A 7,425-nucleotide genomic window follows, 5' to 3' on the forward strand; every position below is an offset into this window, starting at 1 on the left:
ACCTGGGAAAGAGGAAATTTGGGGGAAATTGGAGATTTCCTCCACTCTGAAACTGTTCCTACTAAATTGCTTTCAAACATGTGGGTCTCTTTTTGAGAGAAAGAGAGAGAGTGACTGAGAGAGAGAGAGAGAGAGAGAGAGAGAGAGAGAGAGAGAGAGCGAGAGAGCGAGAGAAAGTGAGAGAGAATGAGAGAGAGAGAGAGAGAGAGAGAGAGAGAGAGATTGTGACACAGAATCTGAAAATAGGAGAAAGTGAGAATGAGTGAGAGAGAGAGCAATAGAATGAGAGAAAGGCAGATGACAGAAATTAGTGAGAGTGGGTGAGAGAAATTAAGTGAGAAATAAAAATTGAAAAAGTAAGAGTGAGAGAAAGAACGCAAGTGTGTGTGTGTGTGTGTGTGAGAGAGAGAGAGAGAGAGAGAGAGAGAGAGAGAGAGAGTGAGAGAGAGAGAAGTGGGAGGTGAGAGAAAGTAAGGGTGAGCGATTAAGAATAAAAAAAAAAAGTATGTGAGATGCAGAGAGAGAGAGAGAGAGAGAGAGAAAGAGAGAAGGAGGGAGGGAGGGAGGAGAGGAGGAGGTTTGTTTGCTGGCCTGCTGTGTGGCTGAGTGTGGACAGCTGGAGGAGGAGTTGATGGGAATGGTATCTGCGGGGTCAGGGGTCAGCGCAGAGAGCTTTAACACACTTCCGCTGGCAGCCCCTTGGCCCTGCGCTCTCTGGAATTCCGCTCTCCTCCGCGCCACCTCCCACTCACACTGCACGCGTCTTACTCTTACACCTCACACTCTCAGCAAGCCTAGCTCTGGATTCATAAAAATCCTCCAGGATTGGATTCCTCTCTTATTCACTATGGGCTTTATCAGTATAACAGGAACACACCCTGCAACAGACTGGCCTGTTTATAAAAACATCATTTTGGTAAAGATATTTATAGCTTTGGGGTTTTATTCGATCCAGAATCATGAATAGATGTGAAAAAAATTTTAAAATACGTACATCGTGTACTTATAAAAATGTCCAAAACTCAAAATGTCTGACAGTGTAAGGCAGAGGTAATCAAACTGTTCTTCTGGAGGCCCACACTTACCACACTTCTGGAGAATACCACACTTACTGGAATACTGTTTTATTCTAATATTGGGTACTATTTATTGTTTGTTTGTTACAAGAACAGACCAAAACAATGAATATACATTTGGAGTGCTTTTCCCTTGTCATTTTTAATATAATGTTTAATATATCTAATATGTGGAATAGACAGACAGATAATCCAAACATTTCTTTTGGTCCGGAGAGGGAGGTTAGAGTCCTGTCTCTTATACAGAAAAGGAATATGTTTATTAACGTAATTAGACCATTTGATTTACTCCAGTTTTAACTGACAAACAATATAAAATAAAAAAGCAACACATAACTATAAGAGCTCCTGCTCTTTTCTGCACATAACACATACTTTTCCTCTCCCAAAGGCATTCAAAATTCCATGATGCTAAATACAACCCCTAACACTACTTTTGACTATTTATCATTAGAGCGAAAAACCCTCACTGAACAAATGCTACTAAAACATAAGCTTTTACGAAAGAGACATTTAAATAATATTTATGTTTTGAAAAGTACCCAAAATGAAAGGTACATGGACCCAGATGGTTAGAGGACAAGGTAAAATAAAATAGATTTCCTGCTTTTCCACTGAATTCCATTGCATTGGCCATTTTTGCAAAAGCATAATGACAGACTTTGTGTTTCACAGAGTTAGCTCAGCAGCTGTCTCCACCTATCATAATATTTATGTTTTGTTGGTACCCAAATTTAAATTAGTTACCGTTGGTGGTAAATCATTCAGTGTTATGGCACCCAAGCTCTGGAATTCTTTACAGTAAAGTCTTCATCTCTGCTCTTTCTTTTTTTTCCCCTCATCTTTGTGTAAAGCAACCATGGGTATTAGAAAGACGCTACATAAATGTAACATATTATTATTATTATTATTATTATTATATTGTTGTAGTCTTATCTGTGCCCCACCCCTCTGCAATTCCTTTTGGCCCAGTTCCGGGGCTGGGGGGTGGTGGGTGTACCCCAAACTTTGAATACATATTTGGCCACAGGAGGGAGACACAATGCATCTCCCTGGAGACATCAAGACCAGCACTTCACACCTGGGTGTGAGACTTTATAAGGAGGAGAAGCAGAGGGACATATCTTGAACTGGTTATTTGACAAGCCAGTAATCTTGGGTAGACTCTTTATGTCATGGTCCATCAATAGTTGGCTCTGGGGCCTAATTCTGTTCACAAGAGTTAAATTGTTGTAGGCTGGCTGAAACTATGGCTTACGTCGCAACTAACTAAATAAATGGCTAAATAGAGTGCTGGAGACAGCTGCTGAGCTAACTCTGTGAAACACGAAGTCTGTGATTTTGCTTTTGCAAAAATGGCCAATGCAATGAAATGCAGTGGAAATGCAGGACATTTGTTTTATTTTACCTTGTCCTCTAACCATCTGGGACCGTGTACCTTTCATTAATTGGTTTTCCATTTCTAATCCTTCAATAGTAGTCACATAAACGTCACTGTTCTGCTGCAGTTTCTTACTTAGCTAAATTAGCCTTAGAACACCCTCTCTGAACACCCATGTTCTCAATGTGCATAGAAATCTCAGCTTATGTTGCTCCGTCCTTGACCATATTTCACATTAAATCGTGAATTGGTTCAAGTATGTTCACCTTTTGTTGTATTTAGTTTCATTATTTTGTAGAAAACTGTTTGGACTGGCGTCCCCTCCAGGGTGTATTCCCGCCTTGCGCCCGATGATTCCAGGTAGGCTCTGGACCCCCCGTGACCCTAAATTGGATAAGCGGTTACAGATAATGGATGGATGGATGTTTGTTTTCCTTATATCAATGATATTTATATCATTCAAAACAGGGAAATTGGCCATTCTCCATTCTTCTATTGCAGGATTAGAAATGGAAAACCTATTAATGAAAGGTACACAGAGTGATCTGCAAAGATACAAATATAAATTGGCATTTTGTCACATTTATTTTTAATATAAATTAGATCTTTTAGGGACCTTTGTTGTTTGCTTTCCTTACTCAAGTGCATGAATTGAAATAAAAATCACTTGCCACCGCCTTGTGCCCAATGATTCCGGGTAGGCTCCGGACCCCCCGCAACCCTGAACTGGACAAGCGGTTACAGATAATAAAATGAATCAATGAAACTGACCTACTGCTTTGAAAAATACAAAAAAAAAAACCAAAACTTTTATTAGTAAACATTTGTTCCCACTGATGCTGCTACACGGTTTGACATAACAGAGGGTAACTGCTGTTAATCCTGGGCTATGTCACTGAAATATTTACACATTTGTGCTGTTCCCCAAACAGTCTGAAAAATGAGACACCATGGCTCTAGAGATGAAGCATGTGATCTTCATTCATGAGACTTCAAGCAATATTTCCTTCCACCTCTTTTTATGAATTGTCACATTCTAGGGACGTTCTCTCTAGTGCACACCTGAATCAGTGTCTTCACAATGCAGCAAGAGAGCACTACCACTGTTTATTACCAAATATGACAGTCAAGCACAGGCCCTTGACTTTTGTGTTGACTCCATTTCAACATTCCTGTGTGTATGTATGTATATGTGTGTGTGTGCGTGTGTGCGACAGCACTGCCCCCTTTCAATCAATGGTGTCATGGATCCAGTGCTCGCACTTCAGTATAGATCTGACTCGACAGATCCATGCAGGGCCTGTTGTTTCAGGGGCCGAACTGCTGAGAGCCTGCCTATCGAATGTCTATGTTTCTCCCTCTCTCTCCCTTTTCTGAAGGCCATAGCCACAGCCTGGCGCAGAGAGACCAAACTATGATGGGGATAATATCTGTTATTTGGCTTCAGCCAGAGCTGTGGTCCACACTGCACTGCCATTAAAGGACATTAGTGCGTATGTGGGAGAGTGCATGTGTGTGTGTATGGGAGAGAGAGAGAGAGAGAGAGAGAGAGAGAGAGTGAGAGAGAGAGAGAAAGAATGAGAACTGGATGGATGGTTGGATGGTCTGGTGAAGCTTGTGTGTCCAGTGAGAGTGCACAGAGACACTGGGGGCTGGGGAAAGAGCAGGGCTTGAAAATCGCCCTGCAGATGTTGTTGATTGTGGTGATCCAATTTCCTCTTGTGTTCCGCTGTTTAAAAAAAAGGAGAGGGCTGTTTAGTGGCTCCCCTGGGAGAGGCATGCACACTGAGATTCTCAGTGTTACAGCTCTGCCAAGTCCTCCAGGGGTTACCCTGAATTGTTTTGGACTGAGTCTGCTTCCCTCTGGGCAGGTCATGTGACTGACGGTGTATTATTATACGCGGTTTGGAGTCGTTCATATCAACTGTAGTTCTGTATAAGCCCTTTAGGTTATAAAAATTAAAATAAAAATAAAAACTCAAAGCTCCCACCATTTAATGAATTGTGATCTGTCATTAAGTACAAGTCATTCATTTTCAACATCACAAAATGGCAGACAAAATTTATTTAATAGAGAATTACAGAGAAGCCTCAAAACTAAAATACAATATTAATATATTGAATATTACAATTGTTCACCCTTTTATAGGACATTCCTTTCTTTCAATGGTACTTGTTTTAGTTAGGGTGACCATATTTTGGATTTCCATGGCAAATGCAACTATGTGGTTGAACAGATGTTAAACAGATACTCTTTAACAAGACAACTAATAAATGCCTTTACGGACATATAATATTCCTTTCCAATCAATGTTTGGCCCTGAACAATAATAACAATAAATAAATTATAACAAAGTATAAACATATTTTAGCTTCTCAGTTCTTAACAGAGTTTGATCATGGAAAGCTTGTTGTTTTATGTCCATATGTCACGGTTGTAGGGGAGGATGATGAGGCAGACGTACATGCAAGGAATCTTTATTATAAAAAAAGTAAACAACAAACAGAAAATAAACATGAGCAAGACAGACGGAAAACAAACTAGACTAAATCTGAAGTTCTAGACAGAACTACACAGGAACAAATTAGGACGGGAACAAAACAGAAAAACGTGTATCGGTGTAGACACGAATGCTGTTTATTTATCATGCATTTGCATGCTGTTTTAGTTTTTTGGTCTAAACATGGCTCCGTGCCCCAATTCTCATAGATCAGTTTAACTTGTTGCACGTTCGGCTTCCACTGGAAACCTTTGTCGGTCATCAGTCCAAGGAGCACTTAAACATCTTAACAACACCTCAAGGTAAAGTTACGAGCTGCCGTTGTGAGTCTGATAAAAATAAATGTGAAAGTTGCTGTAAACTAAGAGGATTTACAACGGTGAGTTTGTGCTGGATTTGAATCTCTCCAAGGTTTACCAATCACCATTTAGTACCTAGTCGGCACAGTTGGAACATGGAGTGAGCTGGGATTGAAAACTTACCCGGTTCCAGGGACAATGTACCAGATTTGGACAGTGGAAAAGCAAAAGAGCCGTGCTGAGTCGAGTAGAACTGTGTAGGTTCCATGCAGTGTAATAGTGCTATTAGTCACCAGGAAGTCCAGTGTGAATCTACATAGAAAGTGTATGATGGGGCTGTAAAGCTAGCATGGAGAGGCTGGGTCTAGGATGCCAGACTGTTGACCCTTCCAGAGGTGTGAAGGGCTTAATTCACCATTGCTGTTAAAATGCTGTTCTTTGGGCAGGAGTGCTATGTTTTTTGAGGTAAATCATGCTTACATAAACATTATTTTAATGACTATTTTACTCCATAATGCTGTACTGTGTAGTGTTAAAGTGTTGCTCTAATTGCAGAGGAAATGTACTGTTTTGCTGCTCTAAGAACAGGGCAAATGTACCGTATAGTGTATTGCTGCTCTAATAGCAGGACTAATTCATTGTTTAATGTGGTACTGCTCTAAGACCAGGAGAAATGTAATGACTGTATAGTGTAGTACTGCTATGAGGGCAAAGGGAATGTAGCTAATGTATAGTGCGATACTGCTCTGAGGGCAGGAGGAATGTAGCTACTGTATAGTGTGCCACTGGTCTGAGGGCAGGAGGAGTGTAGCTACTGTAGAGTGTGGTACTGCTTTGAGTGCAGGAGTAATGTAGCTATTGCATCTGAAGTACTTCTCTAAGGGCAGGAGGAATGCACTGTTGCACTGCTCTATGGGCAGGAGAAATGTACTTTAGTATTGAAAACAAAAGTTGACTCTTTTCCAAATAAGCATAAAATATTCTGTGGCCATTAATGGCTTTTTAAGAGAGGTAGTATTTTGTGTTTAGATAATGTATTTAAATACTACCAACAAAAATGCATTTACTGGTTTCACATATTTTGAGCTGTATTGAGAGAAATGGTTTGCCTTTAATGTAATTTAAGTTAGAAAATGTATTAAAACTTCATCCTTAAAACTTTATTTTTTTCTTTTCTTTCAAGAGTCTGTGAATCTAGGACCAGAGAAGCCTGAGATTTCACATGTTCCCTATGGGTGTTCAAATTGGGAAAGGTTCATCTCTGGAAAAGGCATGCACAGCCAAAGTTAACCTGAAGTAATTAGTACAAGTAATTCTGTTAAAGTAAAGGTATTTGTTTCATACAATATATTGTTGTGACATCAACTTAAACATATCATGTATTCTAACCAATAAATATTAAAATATTTTCATTTTATAGAATTGAGCAACTATTGTGTGATTTGTGGATAACAATGAGGAGTGCATATGATGCTCTGCATAGCCCAGAGGAAGATGGGTGTACATATTCCTTGTGAACCAGATATTTTGCCTTTATCTCCACAAAGAGCATCAGACCTTTGCTGAGGGTTGTAGTCATCCCCTCTCCGCACCTAGTGTTTTTAATTGTTTATTCTCCTGCAAGATTGCATTTCTCTTATGTTTTCATTGAACATTTTTTTTTACCTGTTCCCTGAATGTGGAATGGGGAACATGACTAGTCCAGTGATGAACCTGAATATGTGACATTTATTTACATGTATTGCCAAAATATAGGCAAGACATGAAAAAGGAGGCCCCCAAGCTAAAGACTATCCAAGTTTGGAATAGGGGAAGTGAAGAGAAGCTGATGTGCTGTTTTGCATTTATGAACAGGCAAATGTTTTTTTATGTCTGTGAGGATCCTCATGAACTAACAGACTGTATCACCTTATATATAAAGTTCTGCGAAGAGTCTGTAATTGAGACAAAGCATATCAAAATCTTTCCTAACAATAGGCCATGGTAAACTGTTAAAAAGACCTTAAAATGTGTTTTAATGCCAGAAAGCTTTCTTTTCTCAAAGGTGATACAGAAGAGGCTAAAAATAAAAGGAAAGAGCTTAGAACAAGGATTCTGAAGGCTAAAATGATTTTTAAGGATAATGTTGAGAGTCTGTTTTATACTAGAAACCCAAGGCAAGCCTGGGA

The sequence above is a fragment of the Hoplias malabaricus genome, chromosome 15, assembly GCF_029633855.1.
Source record: "Hoplias malabaricus isolate fHopMal1 chromosome 15, fHopMal1.hap1, whole genome shotgun sequence".
Classification (NCBI taxonomy): domain Eukaryota; kingdom Metazoa; phylum Chordata; class Actinopteri; order Characiformes; family Erythrinidae; genus Hoplias; species Hoplias malabaricus.